Here is a 17,265-nt window from a genome sequence, read left to right as displayed (position 1 = left end):
AATACAAATTACTCTGTGCAATTGCTAGAACTGAGGCTAAAAGCTTCCCCCGCTGCAGACCACCAGTCCGGGGCTACCCTCGAAGCAGCTCTGGTGTAGGACAGCGTATCCCGAAGTCATCGCTCGCCAACTAAGTTACCCAAGGTGGTCACAAGCAGATGGTTCCGCTGGTCAGATGAGGTGTGGAAAATGCTAGATCTCTTTTTGGGCAGTAACAATGGATAAAAGGCTCTGAAAGATCTGGTTTTAAAAGAAGCAAAACGCTCCCTTTCTTGAGGCCACCTTTCCAAATTTATTTGCTCACTTTCTCTTTCTCTCTCCATTTATTGTTGACCGATTAGCTCATTCCTGCAGAGCACATGCACTACTTGCCCGACCACATCCCACCAATCCCACACTAAGAAATGCTTGTCTGGGGTCCGGCCTTATGGGAAGCTGGTCATAATGCCAGACCAGGACCCCAACGTGGAGAAACCCCAGTGTCAGCCGGTCTCTGCCAACCCACTTCGACCCCACAGTGGTGATGTCTGGGCCCATCTGCAGACAACGCCGAACAGTCCAGGGGATCGCTCGTGGTGACGGTCAGGTTCCTCTTCCTCATTCAGCAGCAGCTGATAGGAACCCAGCCGTTAGCGCTATGACGCTTTGGCAATGGCCTAGCACGCTGGGACATGGTGGCCTTCGGCAAACGTCCTTGAGCAGAGTGAAGTCGATCAAGGTAAGGAGACTGTGAGCTATGCTGGGGGATGCTGATGCACCAGCGACAGCCACTCTGTTTATCCTTCCCTGGGCTCACTCTAGCGAGGCCCACAATGGCTTTTCCTAATTAGCTGGCATCAGGCCAACATCGCCTGGTGCGATCAGTGTCCTTCCACGAGGCTTCCAAACACTGCTCGGAAATACATTTGAACGCGCTAAGCCTCCCAATTCCCCTCTAACAAAACAATTATCCACAGTCCAATTTCCGCCGTGGAACCCTATGTGCCATTCACATGGGCGTCAGTAGCATGAGGGTCTGGTGGTGCCAGACCTCACTTACCAATGGCTTTAACCGTCGTGGAGACAGCTGGTGGCTGCCGCGGGTCTAGGGTACTACCGTCTTCCCAGGACAGGCCTTCTCTGCTGCTGTGCCACACATCAAAGCCACGTCGAAGCCAAGCCCCCTTTCTTGGTTCCTGTTCAGTCTCTACAGTTCCCTGCGTCCCTAACACTGTCTTGTACCTGTGGGCACAACACTGTGGGATCACTGCTTCACAATCTACTCCGACACAAGAAATCGACGCTCCTTGTCCACGTGCCCCCTCGTCCCTCTGCACACCTGACGTCAATCTCCGGCCACTGCAGACACCGAGAGACTTTCCATTGACCCAGACATGCCTAGGAGGACCCCAGACTATGTCACAAGCTTCTGTGCAGTAACAAAACATTCCAGAAATTTCTTAAATATGCCCCCCAGCAAAAGGTGGCATCTGATTCCCCTTCCTGTGAAGAAGGGCCAGTGGGGGGCCCTTGCTCCTGAGAGACTGCAGCAGGAGAGATGGCTGCCTGTCTCCCAAGGTCAGAAAAAGGGGACAGCTTCCTCCTAGTTGTCTCTCTCTCTCTGGGGACACACAGCTTTGGAACCCTGAGCTGCCACATAGGAAGGGTCACCACCTGGAAGACGCCATGCCGGAAAGGCGAAATGTGGAGACCACATAGATGCCTGAGGATAAGGAGCTCCGGCTCGTTCCGTCCAGGTACCACCGAGTGCCCCCACCTGCTGCTCCTGCACTGGGTGAGATGACACACGTTCATGGTTGTCTCAAGCCATGAGGTTTGGGGTGATCGGATACTTGGCCCTAGAGAACTAACGCACTCCTTGAGTGGGGCACTGTTGGAGCCCTTTCTACTTGTCTTTTCCTCGGCACACACTGTTGGCCTCTAGAAGACTCCCCCAGCTAGAGGAGCTCACCTACAAAGGAACACCTCGCAGACTTAGCCTTGAACTGCCTCCCCGCCCCCATCACTCACACCTCGCTTCATGCCGCTCACCTCCTCGGGGTTGACTCCTACTTTCTGAGACACCTGCGGTTACAAAGCCCAGCTGGTCCCTTGGTCGCTAACTGGAACGCTCCGTTGTCTTGAGCTGCCAAGCTCCGCGCTCTCCTGCGCCCACCACGCGCCTGGTGAGTCACTGTCTCCCATCCCTGGGCTCCTCCCCGCACAAGCGCGGAGCCCATTGGGTCCAGGCAGGCCCGGCTGGTGCCGACAACTTCCACCTGCCTCCACACTCCCTCGAGCTGCTGTTTCTGGAGCGTCCACGGGCTCCAGGAGCAGAACGAAGCTGATAATCTCTCACTGTTCCATACAAAGCCAGGAGAGAAAACTCTTCCTTCCATTAGCAGGGGGATGAGCCGAGGACAACCAGGAATTTGTGCAGCCGGGACAGAGAATTTAAACTGGAAAGATCGGCCTTTTGTGGTTGTAGAGGCACGAGCTGCTGTAAGGCTGCACATGGCCACCACGGCCAGTTTTGTCATCTCTAGAACACAGCTGGGAACGGCGCTGCCACAGGGGGACGATATACGGGGGTGCTTCACCCCGTGCCTGGCATGCAGCAAGAGCTCAAGGAACGTAAGCGTTTCTTACTCTCAGGACAGCCTATCTCTAGCTTAATGCGCCCTGCGCCGAGCTCTTGGCATCCCCTCCCCCACCTTCCCCATCCCGGCTAAGGCCGCATCCTCCGTCCACTTACTCGGCTAAAAAACCCCAGCACTGCGGGGGGCGGGGGGGCGGGGGCGTCTCCTTTCCTTCTCTCCCATTCCACGTGCGACCGAACGGCAGTGCGGTTTGATTCTACCTTCCAAACGGATTCAGAGCTGACCGCTTCTCCCAGCGGCTGCTCTTCCTCTGTCCAAGCCCCCATCACCTGCCCTCGGTTCCCGGCTGAGATGTGCGGACTCCCCTGCCCGCTGGGATTGCCTCTCGCCCCAACCAGCTTTTCGGCCCACTGCCAGGAGGACTGTGGTTCAACAGATGCCATATCAACCTTTTTTTTCCCTCAAAATCTAGTGGTTTCTGACCATTCTCAGATGAAAGCCCATTCCTAAGGACCTCAGGATCTAATGATCTGGCCCCTGGTCTGGACTTCTCTCTCCCACCACTCCCCTCCCCTCCCCTGACCCCCAGCGTATTGTTGGATTCAGCTTCTCTGGTCTTCCTTCTGTTTCTTAAGCACACCAGGCCCACTCCTGCTTCAGGACATTTGCACTTGCTATCCCTTCTCTCGCAAAGACTCTCAACAAATATCTGAAGGGCTTGCTTCCTCGGCTTCTCCCAGTCACCTTCTCTGGGGGGGCTTTGCCAGTCGTGCTCATTACAAATGCAACCCCTCCCGACCCTCCCGACCCTCCCTCTGCTTCCCGCACGCTTTCCTTTCTGCCACAGCCCTTCTCACGGTCGACCCAACTATGGAACGACTTTGCCTTGTTTCCCCGCCCGGCCTGGAATGTGAGCTCAGGAGGGTGTGGGGCCTGTGGCACACTGCTCGATTCCCAGCGCCTCGAAACTGTGCCTGGTGCATGGCAAAGGCTCAATAAGCGCTCCTGGGGGGGGCGGGGGATCGGGAATGCGGCATATTGTTTCTTTGCCTCAAATGATGTAGGAAAAATCCAAGCCGATCCTTGTGGATCCTTGCCTGGCCTCTAAACTGAGATGGTGAAAACGTCTGTGCGTCTTCAGTAGGTGAGGGAAAGAGGGCGGGCCCTTGGGTACGGTTCCTTTCATCACTAGCCTGTGGCTCCCCCTCCTGCTGGCCGTAGGCATCATCCCCATCTGTGTGTGGGGGGCAGAGGTGACCTCTGCGATAAAGACGCTCCCTCAAGGTGAAGAGCAGAGCAGAGTCAGAGGTCAAGTCTTCCTCTGGGATGCTAGTTCTTAGGGGGCCTCTGACACAGTCCGTGGCTGGTCTGAGTCACTCAGGGTGGGGTGAGCATTTCCTGGATGTTACTGACAGCCCGACCCATCAGAAAGCATGGGAGCTGCAGCTCCGACACGGACCAGATCCACGGGCTCCCCGACCTGCAGGAGGCCCCTCTACATCCGAGGAACGTGCCACGACCCGTGAGCTGAGCTGCTCTCCACCTTCTCAGGAGGGTGACATCGCAGATGTCTCCGAGAGCCCAGCAGTTTCGGACGAGAGCCATACACGCCACTAGTGGGAAAACAGGAGGACAACTGACACCTTTGGCGGGGACAACCGTGCTTTGATACAAAAGCTTCTTCTTCTTGCTTTTCTTATTCTCACTCATTCATTCTTTCCACAAGTGCCTATTTAACATCCACCTAGGTAACGGCCGTTTGCAGCGGAGCTCACCTTCAGAGAAGCCTCGTTTCTCGTGTCCTTCACTCCACTTTCTCTCTCGGAGCCGTCTACGCCACACCTCTCCCTGCGGTGAAGCTCGGGACCTCCCCCGAGAAAGGCGACTGGCTCCTTGCCGGACGGTCAGCAGAGAAGCTGCTGAAGTTATAGCCCTCGGAAGGCCCGGCCGAAATCCGCTGGCAGAGGCTGACATTGTGTAACCCCACGTGCATGAAGTTCTGCAGGCGAACTTCAAAAAGTACTTTAGGAAAAAGCAGCTGGGGGCGGCAAGGAGGGGGTGACTGAAGAGTCACCGCAGGCAGACGCGTCAGAAGCTCCGGGTTCGCGGGGATGGGTTTCTCAGAGTTGGCACCTACCCCGTGGCACGAGGCCCAGGCATAGCAGGTGGCACGGACACAGCTTTAATTGATAGCTTAATTAAGGAATTAGGTAGGTTATAACTTCCCAACTACAGCCTGCTGCAGCTAAATTTCAACATCTTCCCTTTCCGTAGAAACACACATAGAGAAGAAAAGGGAGGCTGGCTGCCGCACAGCCAGAAACTCTTGCTTGGACGGTCTGGCCCATCTGTGTGGATGAAGGGAAGAAAAATCTGTTTTAGGTTGGAAATGGCAACAGGTACTTCCTTCGCTTGTGGGAAACCACTGCGGGAACCCCCCAAGGGCAATGGTTTACCCTTTCTCCTCAAGACCTTGCTGGGTCGCCTTCCACAGAGGAGAAGCACCGTCTCCAACAGCCAGACCAGAGCCTCCAAAGGTGCAGGCCTGTAAGTGCGCAGAGACCCAGATGGAGAAGACCCGTAAGCCCTCTCGCCAGTGTCCGTGAGCAGAGGCCAGCAGCTGTGTGCTTTACGAGCCACAGCCGTCATCGGCTTCAGGTCCCGGGCAAAGGTGTGGCCCTCCGGCGTGAGCGGGATGGGGCTCGGGAACTTGAACTTCCTGTTTCTCGGGGTGGTGTCCTGTCCCGCTGCATCAACACCAGGTGGGAGCTCCTAAGGGATAGGGAACCTCAGAGCAAAGTGCATTTCAGCAAGATCCCCAGGGCTTCTCTGTGCACATTAAAAGAAAAAAACTTAAGAATCAGTGACTTGGGGGCACCTGGGTGGCTTGGTCGGTTGAGTGTCTGACTTTGGCTCAGGTCATGATCCCGGGGTTCTGGGGTTCAACCCTGCATCAGGTTTGCTGTTCAGCGGGGAGTCTGCTTGTCCCTCTCCCCCTCCCCCCACATGTGCTCACTCATGCTCTCTGTCTCTCTCTCAAAAAAATAAATAAAATCTTAAAAAAAAAAAAAAGTCAGTGAGTTGGACAATAGAGGGGCAGTCCAGCTTCCAACTTAAAGCTGACTCTTTCCTATAAACTTCCTACCTTGAAACTGTAAGAAGATCAAGGTCTACAAAACACCTAAGCTGTTGGATTTAATATTAATGTCAAAGTCTACAAGAGAAGTGACTCCAGAAGTGGTGAGAGTCTTGGATGCGGGAGGAGGGACGAAGCTTCACAGACTAGACAGGAGGGTGTGGGGAGTCCTGAAGGCAGACCAGGCTCTGTAATATTGCCGGTGGCCTGGGTGCCACGGACGGTGGCCTTCCCACTGTAGGGTGCTCTGGAGTTTGGGGCATTGGCCGAGTTTGGAAACCAGCAGTCCACAAAGCTAGAGTCCAGGTCTTGCCGAACTCTTATGCCGCGGAAGCCCCTTACTTCTCACCCAGACCTCCAACCCCCACGTGCATCACTGTCTGAGTCATTTCCGGGGAGGCTGGGGCTCTGGACGGCTCGGACAGGAAGCTGACGCCATGTCAGGGGCTCCTCAAAAGCCAGGCTGAGGACATTCAATCTGCCGGTCATGGGGAGCCTCTGAAGGTGGGTGAAGCAGACATAATCCGAACGGGTTTGGAAAGTATGATTTGAAATTGTGCAGTTGAGTAGCAAGTTGTTGCAATAATAGGTCAGGTGTACTGAAGACTCCAAATTGGGTTGTTTGTTGTCTTTTTTTTTTTTAATTGGGAGTATAGTGAGCAAAATGCCACTTTATTCTGATGGATACTCATTTATTCCAAGGGGCACATGGCAGGCATCCAGTAACACAGGGTTGAGTGAATGAGTGTAGAGCGACACCATTACACAGGCCAATCTACACGGAGCTGCAGTTAAACCTTGAATGTCGTTAAGCGATTTTCACCCATATTAACTGGGCCAAAATACCGTTTCTTGAACACTGGCGCCTGGGCTTGCTGGTTGGTTGGTTCTCCAAATGACTGGGTTTCCGTCAGGCGAGGGCTCTCTGGCCACAGGTAGGGCACACCCAGTCCGCCTTCCATATGCTGTGGGAAGGAGCCGCGGCGGGGAAAGGTAAGTTCTGGTCCTTTGCTCAAGGTCAAGTCACTGGACAATTATGGGCTTGTTTCTTCACCTGTGAACTGCCTACTGCAAAAACAGGAAGCGCGTGAGGGGTTGAGCCCACTGCAGACGGACAGGCTTCCTGGGCTTGGCTGTGGGCGGGCACTGAGAGGTGCTCTGACAGGCAAACATGGGGGACGTGTGCTTGCTCAGGCAAGGTTCCTGTTGGCTTCATGTGTTCCGGTGAGGCTGCCCGGTGATGAGATTCGGGAGAGGTCCATTGTCTCTGCTTCTCACCAACATACTTCATGGTCAAAGTAACATCTGCTTTTCTTTGCAGGAGTTAGGATTTCCTGGAGCAGCTTCCATTAGGTTCTACTTCTCCACGCTTTCTCAGCATATCTCCGATCTAACTCACACAGCACAGATCCCTTCTCAGGACTCTGATTAAACTTGCACACTCCATCTGGTGTTCCAAAAGCCGTTTCAAGCCTGGATTCCTTCTCTGAGCTTATTTGCCAACAACCTATCCATAAATTAATAGTTATGGCGTGTTTATTAGTTTCCGGGACTTCTAATAGCATATTGATTCTGGGCAGAAGCTTAGCATCTGGTTTGGCTAAAGAATTTAATTTTCTATAAACCACACAATCTAATCATATCATCTGGGATTGAAACAAACACTGATTCAGTGGCCTTTAAATGCTGATGTGTGCATCAGAGCTGAGCCATAGAGTTTTCCCCCTCTGGGAATGAGGTGTTAAAAAGAAATCAATATATTAGAAAGGTAAGTATATTCAATGTAAGGAACATTTTTTTTTCTGAGTTTATGCTTTCTTCTCTTTCATGTGTGTTATAATATTTTTAATGTATTTTTAATAAACCTATTGGAAAAATTAAAATGGGAAGCCCTGTGACGGTGCCTCAGATCTTGGGGAATAAGTTCTACTGACCCATAAAATCCAAAGGAAAAGCATACCCTGGACTAATAGAGCATCCAGTCATATTTAAAGTATGGGAAAAGTCCGGGCTCAAAACCTCCTCCATCCTTTTCTGGTACCAACAAACAGTGGCCATTGTCTCCCGTCAGGGCCGGCCAGGGAGGAAGAGATTGGCTTCCCAGATGGGCTTTTAAATAGAAGCCCTTAAATCCAACATGGACTCGTGCAGCAGGAAGACAGTAGGAGGCACCCGACCTCCCCCATGTTTCCAGGTCTTCGTATTTCTAAGATTTCTACCTTTCGAAAAACTTATCACCGCTTTTCTAACGTTCATTCATGGGCATCACTGACCTTCAGCCTCAAAGGTAGAAACAAGAGTGCCCTTTCACCCCTAGGCTACGCCGAGCTCCTGGCTGGTGACCACCTACTGCCCGCCAGAGCCGTGGGCAGGAACTTCGGTGATTTTCTTGCCCGTCCGTTCCAAAGACCAGGAGCAAACGACACTGCTGAAGGGAAAGGAAAGAACTCTGAGAGCCTCTCCATTGAGGACCGGCATTCGCTGAGTTCCCCAGGAAGCCTTGTCGTGTTCACTTTGGGTAAAAGCCTAGATGGTGGCCCCAGTTCTGCTTTGCTCCCACTTCCTAGTCCTGTCCACCTGGGACAAGCCCTGCCCCTTCTTAGGGCTGATGGCCCCTCCTCACCTCCCTGTCTTGCTTCAACTGATTCTTACATCCCACATTCTAAACCTTTCTTCCCTGTCTATCCTAAAAGGCCCTAAAGCCTTCATGCAAACTGAACTTCCACGGCCCTCCTAGAGAGCCCACGGTGCCTAAAACAATAGTGAGCAGCAGCCATGGCCGGGGCACCCATGACCTTCACCACCACAAGGCTGGGCTGAGCTGTAGCCAGAACCTGGAAACGCAGCCAAGGGCTAAGTGAATGCTGTTTGCAGCTGTTTTCGTCGAGTGGTAAATCATGGACAGCTCTCCACATCAATACATGTAAAGCCACCTGCATATCCTTAAAGGGTGAACAGTATTCTTTCACGTGGTTATACCAAATTTAATGCATCATTTATTGATGGGCATGCACATTAATTTCTAATTTTTCTCAATTACAAATGCCGGTGCAAGAATTAGCCTTTCACATGTATTTCCTCCACTTGTATTTTTGTTCATGGTAGTACAGCTGGACAGAAGATACAACATGTAAACAAACGGAGACACTGGAAAGTGGGACGTTCAGGGGGATGCGATTTTCCTCACGCCAGCGGGGCATGGACATCCTTTCTGCTGTCTTTGCCAATCATTGTTTCAATTTCAATTTCCTTAATTAATGGGTATGTAGAACATGTTTAGTAGCTTTGGACTTCTTCATCTGACCTTGTTGTTTAATATTATTTGTCCACATTCCATTTGGGGGTACAAGTCTCAAAGAAAAAAAAAAAAAGCCCTTAAAATATGAATATCAGCCCTTTCCCCAAACAGACACATTCATCACTGAACACTTCGAAAGCATCTCTGTTCCAGGCACTGTGACACGTGCGTCATCTGAATTAATCTTCAGGACAACCAGGTAGGAAATGCCTCATTTTTCCCATTTTGTTCACGAGACAGGTCCAGCAAGGCTGGTGGTCATGCTGAGACGTCTCCAAGTTTGTTTTCAGGTCCAAGTTTTTTCATCGCACCTCTCAAAATCTCTAAATAAAAATGCCTTAATATGATCTTCAGGTGTTTTCCTGGTAGTAGTAGGAGGGTATGGGAGCTAGAAAACTGCATGGGGCCTGGAGAGAGTGGTATCTCCTTTCTTGCTCTGTGGCCCACTTTTTGCATGTTTTGCTCCAGTGTATTCTACACAATTGCCTTGTTGAGCTCTAGGTATGCAACCCTAAGGCCTGGGCCCACCCCGGGGGGATTGCAATGTGACTGGTCTGGGGTGGGCCCAGGCATGAACACTTTCGGCAGCTTCCAGGCGATGCTCACTTGCAGCCACGGCCGGGATCCGCGGTCCTAGACCACCTCCACCGACTGTTCCCGCTCTAACGCCCACACGTTATGGTGGAAGAAAGCGAGCCTGGAAAGGGAACAGCACTTGCCCAAGATCACACTGCTGGTCAGTGGCAAACTCGAACCACAGTGCAGATCTGATGAACCCCAAGCTGCGAATGCACAGGGCCACCGCTGTCCGCCCCTCTCCAAGGTGACTCCACTAAGGGCCTGGCTTGCAGGTGCCGATTGGCTGACAGCGTAGAACTGTCTGCAGGGTAGGAGCTGTTCGGGTCTGTACTGGTTACACGTCTCTCCTCACTCCCGGGAGGCACTGGGAGACCTGGGTCATCTTCCACGGTAACTTGCCGGCATCCTCTGCCCATCACTGTGGCTGCTTCTCCCAAGTGTCCAACTCAGGCCAGGCTGCGTCCCGTGGGCCTCATCTTCCTGCTTGCCACCGTCACAGGCCCTCCGTGCGCTGGGCGTGCCTCCTTCTAGGTCCCCGCCACGTGTGCAGGTCTGTTGTGCTGGTAACCACGTAATTCAGGTGAGCCTTCTCCACAACACTGTCTGCTCCCGGAGAGTGGGGACCTCCTGCCCTTGCTCACCACTGCTCTCCTAGCACTCGGCAGGACGCCGGGCACAAAGCAGAGTGGCCTTGGGCACTCTCCTCTTAGTTTTTGGGGCAGAACACTTGACACCTCCCCTTCCGCACCTCCAGAGATTACAGAGCAAAAATGGAGTCCCAGAGGGTCTCACGATCTGCTCCAAGTCCCACCGTGGATTTGTGGCCGAGCTTAGGGACTCATTCAAGAGTGACGGGGCTTTTTGGTGAGCCGCAGCTCATCGCCGACTCCTAGCCAGCCGAGAGCAGCTCACCTCTCCATGGTCCGCACGCCCGCTCCTTCTGTGCCATTCTCATCGGGAGACAGCAAGATACAAGCAAGTGCCCCACACCGTCAAGGATATCCATGCGCAGCACTCAAGGGCTTTCTTGATACAGCGGGTTTTACACTGATTGTGCCAACTGGCCTCCACGTTAAAGTGAAAACTCAGAATTACAGGAAGTTTCATGATTGGTATTTTAATACTCATGAGTACATCAAGTAGCAAACTGGAATAAAACCGAGGGCTGCCTTGTACAAGAACTGGAGTGTTTGAACGGTCAAAACTCATTTCCAGGGGCGCCTGGGTGGCTCAGTGGGTTAAGCCGCTGCCTTCGGCTCAGGTCATGATCTCAGGGTCCTGGGATCGAGTCCCGCATCGGGCTCTCTGCCCGGCAGGGAGCCTGCTTCTCTCTCTCTCTCTCTCTCTGCCTGCCTCTCCATCTACTTGTGATTTCTCTCTGTCAAATAAATAAATAAAATCTTTAAAAAAAAAAAAAAAAAACTCATTTCCAACTAGCATGACTTTTCTGTGTGTCAACACCTCCGGACCCCGTCCCCACCTTTACCCAGCAGGCCCTCCAGCTCCCATTCGGCCCGCCCTCCCATTCTCATGGAAGCCTCCGGAGAGAGCCGCGTTGCCTCCCACTTGCGTCTGCCAACCCTGCCATCTGAGGCAGGAGGAATGACAGCAGGTGTCAGATCCAAATTCTCTTCAGGCCCAGTCACCGGGCCATCCTGCTGCCGAACGTTTCCTTCTGGAAGTCTCGCTCCTCCAGCCATGGCCCTCCTCTGTGTCATGTTCCCGTTCCTGCTGGTCTATGTCTGCCCTCCTCACCAGACTCAGCTCCAGGACGTCACAGCCCATGCTCTCGTCACGAAACCTCGCACGGTCGTGGCATGTGACTATGGATCACATTTGAAATTATTACTGTGTGATGAGGCTGTGCTGAACACTTCACACGAAGTAACTCATCCAACTCACAGCTCCATGAAATGAAGACCAGTCGTCATCTATAGATGAGGAGGTGGACCAGAGCACCAGGCCCCCAAGGACGGGGACCGTGTTGCTGTGTTACATCCCAAACACACCACCAATGCCAAGAGGAGGCTTGAGCCTCTCTGGCTCCAGAGCCCACGGGTCAGTCACTGGACACTGAGCTCTCACAGAGCCTGCCCGCGAGCGCTCCCTCAGAGTCCTGCACACACTCCTTTCTCTCTGGCACCTCTTAAATGTCAGCCCCCCCATCTCCCCATCCTTAGCTAGCTCATCTCCCCAGACGAGCATTCTCACAGCTTTACCTCCTACGTGCTGGCAAGCAAGTCCCACATCTCCCTGAACGGTCAGCTGTCTGTCAGACACCACCATCTGTCAATCCCCTATTCCTCACATTCTACATGTCAAAACATGCCATTTTCTCACTAAGTCTGAGCCTGCTCCCTCTTCTGAGCTCTGTCTATCAGATGACGGGCCCCCGATCAGGCCCACCACCCAACCTGGGCATCGCAGAACTCTACCTTATCACTTGCCCTCCCCTCGCCGGTACAGAATGACGGGGAAGCACGTGGGCCCCGCAGGAAACAATCCATGCATGAGAGCAAGAAAAATAAAATACTCAGGGACAAAAGAAGTGCGAGACATACTAAAGCCACAAAATGTTGCCAAGAGCAATTAAAGAAGATGAAAATAGATGTAGAGACTATGTTTACGGCTTGGAAGATTCAACATTGTTAAGACGGCATTTCTTCCCAGGCGGATCCATGAAGTCCATGTCCTTTGCTTCTTCTTCTTCTTCTTCTTTTTTTTTTTTTTCAGACAATGGCAAGCTGATCTCAAAACATATATAGAAATGCAAAGGACCCAGGGTAGCAAAAAACATTTGAAAAATAACAAATTTGAAGGAGGTACACTTTTTGATTTCAAACTGTAAAATAAACACTTATAAATATGGTCAAATGAATCTGACAGAAGTACCAAGGTACCCAATTCAAATGGAGAAAGCATGGTCTTTCTGTGACACATGACATTCCCATGAATTTAGGTCCTTACCTCACACCATACACAAAAATTCATTCAAAATGGCTCATAAACCCACATGGAACAACTAAAATTATGAAACTTCTTAAGAAAATAAAACAGGAAAACATCCTTTGTGACCTTGGGTTAGGCAGAAAGATACAATACTAAAAGCATGATTCATATAGAAAAAAACTGAAAAAATTGGACTTCATTAAAATTAAAAACATTTGCACCACAGAAGAAACCATAAGACAGACTTGGAGAAGATATTTACAAATCACGTCTTATAAAGGACATGTATCCAGAATATATTAAGAATCTTACTACTCGATAATAGGAAAATAACCCGATTCAAAAGTGAGCAAAGGATCTGAACAGACATTTCCCCCAAAGAAGACACAAGAATGGCCCATAAGTACATGAAAAGGTGTTCACCATCATTGGCTCTTAGAGAAATTCAAATCAAGGCCACGAGGAGATATCACTAGAATGGTTATAATAAAAAAAAGAAAATAACATGTGTCGGTCGATGTGGAGAAATTCGAACCCTCGTACAATGTTGATGGTGATCTAAAATGGTGCAGACACTTTGGAAAAGAGTCTGGCACTTCCTTAAGAAGTCAAGCATAAACTTACCATAAAAGCCAGCAACAGGCCAAGAGAAATGAAACCATGCCCCCACAGAGACATGGACACAAAGGGTCACAGCAGCATGCAAAGACAACCCACGTGTCTACGACTGGCGGAGGGAACGAACAAAACGTGATGTAGTCCCACCACGCACACTCCTCAGCAATAAAAAGGAATTCCTCACACCCCCTACGACATGCATAACCCTCAGAAGTGTTATGCTAAGTGTGAAGTCAGATGCAGAAAGCCAGAGACCGCCTGATTCCATGTGTACGAAATGTCCAGAAAAGGCAAACCAGGGAGGGAGAGGAAGTGGCTTCGGGGTTGCCCGAGGCTGGGGGCAGGAATGGAGCCTGATCGCAGATGCGTGTAAGAGATCTTTTGCAGGTGATGGAGATGTTCTAGAATAGGTTTGCTGTAATGGTTGTGCAGCTGTGTAAATTTACTAAAAAATCCCTGACGTGTATGCTAACATGGCAGGTAAACCAGAGCCCCTGAAAACTGCTGCACTGGGATAGTAGCAGAGGCTCTCGACTTAGACCATGTAGACTGAAATCCCGGCTGACGCGGGCTGGCTGTGTCACAGGGCGCGAGTTGTCTCAACCACCTGTTGTCCCAGAGGAACAGTGGCTTAGAGGGCCCAACCCTCACGGAATTAGGCTGAGAATTCAATGAGTTAATGCAGGTTCAATGTTTCGACAGAGGGCCGGACACACAACGAGCACTCAGTAACGTTCACGGTTTTTCTTATTATGATTATCATGATGACATTCAAACAATTATCAGGTCGGGCCAACTTTTCTTAGTAATTCTCAAGTTAATCCCCTTTGCTCTGAAACTGCGTCCCGCACACTCCGGACCACCTTGGGTGTGAACATCCTGCCGCAGTCTTCCTGACGTCCTCCAGGCTCGCTCCCTCGCACGTAGCCTCCACAGATCCCCTAGCAAATGGGAACATACCACACCGGCTTCCGGTGTCTAGTTCAATGCACGGAAGGCCCCTGCCAGACAGTCTCTCTGTGAAACACTCCACTCCACTGGCGCACACACATCACAGCGGCAAACATCCCCCTACGTACCGTGCGGGTGCTCACGCCGTATGCCCTCGGCAGCCGTGTCCCGGCCCTCCCTTCCCTTCGTCTGTCTGTTCTCCTAATCCTCCGGCTCAGCAATGGAAGCAACTCTCCAGCCAGCCTCCACTGCTCCTTCTGAGGTGCGGCCTTCCCATGCCTGTGCTAATCACCTGTGCATGTCTCCCAAAACCGAACCAAGGCGCACAGCTTGAAGAACGTGTCTCCCATCTTGAAGCGTGAACCTAGCACAGTCCCTGAAACAGCTAGGATAGTGTAGGTGCTCAATAAAACGCCGCCTGGCTGGGTGAATAAGCAGACCATCGCATTTTCTCAGCTGCTCAACTAGGGAAAATGCACTTAGGTTTGCAAATAGCTCAGGCCTATTTTTAGCATGTCGCTTAAGGAAAATGACAGAGGTTGTCCAAGAAAATGGAAACCTTAGTAAGGCTCTATCTCGTTTGAGGCACTACTGTAAGCAGTAATGAGAAAAGATACAGGGTCATAACTCCCTCTATTTGAAGCCACTTATGCTTTCCAGAACTGTCGGTAGTTCATCAAAATTTACAGAAATGACTGGTAACACGAATCTTTCCAGTGGAATTTTTCCTAACTTACCTGAAATCAGAGTTTCTAAATCTGAAATTGATCTGTTGAGAATTTTTGAGACTGTTCATAGTGGGAATCTAAGACAATCAAAATCAAATTTAGGAGGACTTTTTTTTTTTTTAAGAGTTTTGCTGACTGAATGGGGAAAAAATAATTACCTGATGTCTGGGTTTCGCCCCAGAGATTCTGATTTAAGTGGCCTAAAGAAGAAACCAAGAAGAACCTTTTTTAAGTTCTCCAAATAATACTAAAGAGTAGCAAGGGTTGAGATGCACTCCTATGAAATCTAAAATGTGTTCCTTTATGCCTCATTGTTCTTATGTATAAAACAGTGGCAGTTATGCTTGGATTTATGGATAACTGAAAAATCTTCTGAAAGCACAATTCATAACTAAATGTTAAGTGGAGTCCTCTCTTTTTATTCTCACTACCATGGGTCACTGAAAAAATAAAGTCTGATTTATTAAAACCACCTGATCGATAAGCATTAATATCCATGTTACAGAGGGGCATTTAAAATCCATTATAATCCATTACAGGATTTAAAAAAAAAGATCCCCAAATTGTAATCTTAATTAGCCCACAAACAAATGCATACTAAAAATAAAAGTGTGAGTCGGAAAGATAACGGAGATTAATAATATTTCCAGAAGACTGAGCTGTAGATCCTCTGTGAATAAATCCCTATGTGTGGGCATGGCACGCTTTCCTCTAGTCATGGATATGAAAGGTGATCCTCAGCAAAGTACTGAAGAGGTACTACTTCCATGCTTGCATCTCAATGGGCCCTGGGGAGAGATCTGAAATGACAAATACAAAACTTCACCTTAAGATTACACTGAGTAGGACATAAAATTTAGTATTAGAATCTCCTTAAAATGAAAAAAGTTAAAGCAATCACACCACATCCTGTAAACATCTATTTTTCTTCTCCTGAAATGTCCTATTCAATCTTTTTTTTAATGCTTCCAGGAAACATTCTATCATTGCCACTGAGGGAGATCAGGGCACATCACCCCCAAACACACCACTTTGGCGTAAGAACGATTTTGAGCTGAAAGCATCTGAGTTCCTGAAATTGCTTATCTGCCTGAAAGCAGAGCCTCCCCACAAAATTCAGCGGTCATAAATCCCCTCCACAGGCAACTGTGCTCTCTCCCGGCACCGCACCCAGACCCTGCCACACACCAGCACACCGCCCATCACGCCTCCTAAGGATCCACTGATCTTTCCAGACAGTCCCGGGCTCTCCCGTACGTGCCCTTCTCCTCCTCCCTCTCCCTGCTAAGTTAGGTGCACCGACCCCACGTCCGACCCTCCCTTGAGTTGCTGAGGGCTGGGCGCCACGTGGATGCAGGAGGCCCCGTTAATAAGCTGCTGTTTTTCTCTTGTTGATCTGCTTTCGTCAGACCGTTGACAGGGCCTGGCTGGAGAACCCCACAGGTGGAGGAAAAATAATTTATTTTCTTCCTCTACAGTACTTCGATATCTGACTTTACATTTATGTATATACATCTCTCTCAGCTTTGAACACCCATTTTTTTTAAATTAAAAAAAAAATTTTTTTTTTTTTTATTAAAAAAAAAAAGTACCCAAAAGAGTCAAAGTTTAAAAACCCTTGGAGACTCTGGGTATAGCCTCTCTAACGTTTCAAACTAAATATTAAAACAAAAACCATACCGGGGTGCCTGGGTGGCTCAGTGGGTTAAAGCCTCTGCCTTCAGCTCAGGTCATGATCCCCGGGTCCTGGGATCGAGCCCCGCATCGGGCGCTCTGCTCCGTGGGGAGCCTGCTTCCTCCTCTCTCTCTGCCTGCCTCTCTGCCTGCTTGTGATCTGTATGTCAAATAAATAAATAAAATCTTTAAACAAAAACAAAAACCATACCAAAGTGCTTATCGTGCGAGGCAAGACTGCTGTGAAGAAGGGAGTGATTATGGACAAAGTATTCACAGCGCCCGCAGCTGTCCGTGAGCAGCCTCCTCCGCGGGGGTCCTCACCAAACACAAGGTGGTGATCCCAGTTAACCCACCTTACCAATACGAGTTCATCTTTCATCACCATTCCGCTATTTATCTTTCACTAAAAGATAAGTGTGAAAGACTAAAATTGTACGGTGGCAAAATAAGCTCCAATTAAATTTTCCTACTTGGAAAACAAACAGAGAGCTACATTTTATAGTGGGGAAGACTGGAAATACCTTATTGCTCTTAATAATGGCAGGTAAAATAAAGGAAAGGTAATGTAGTTCTAAATACAGAGCTCCTAGAAATTAATAAAGCGTTTGACATACAACTGTGATGTATAAAGTCACGTAGGCAAACACGGAGCACATCACCTCAATTAGAAGAAAATTAGCTTAGAAGCATCAGAGATGGAGAGCATTTCTACATATGAAAAAAAGCACATGAAAGACACAAAACAAAATA

Source organism: Mustela putorius, unplaced genomic scaffold (genome assembly GCF_011764305.1).
Source record: "Mustela putorius furo isolate JIRA1106 unplaced genomic scaffold, ASM1176430v1.1 tig00001130_pilon_pilon_pilon, whole genome shotgun sequence".
In the NCBI taxonomy this organism is placed as follows: domain Eukaryota; kingdom Metazoa; phylum Chordata; class Mammalia; order Carnivora; family Mustelidae; genus Mustela; species Mustela putorius.
The sequence above is the reverse complement of the archived record's forward strand: the minus strand, read 5'-3'. Positions refer to the sequence as shown.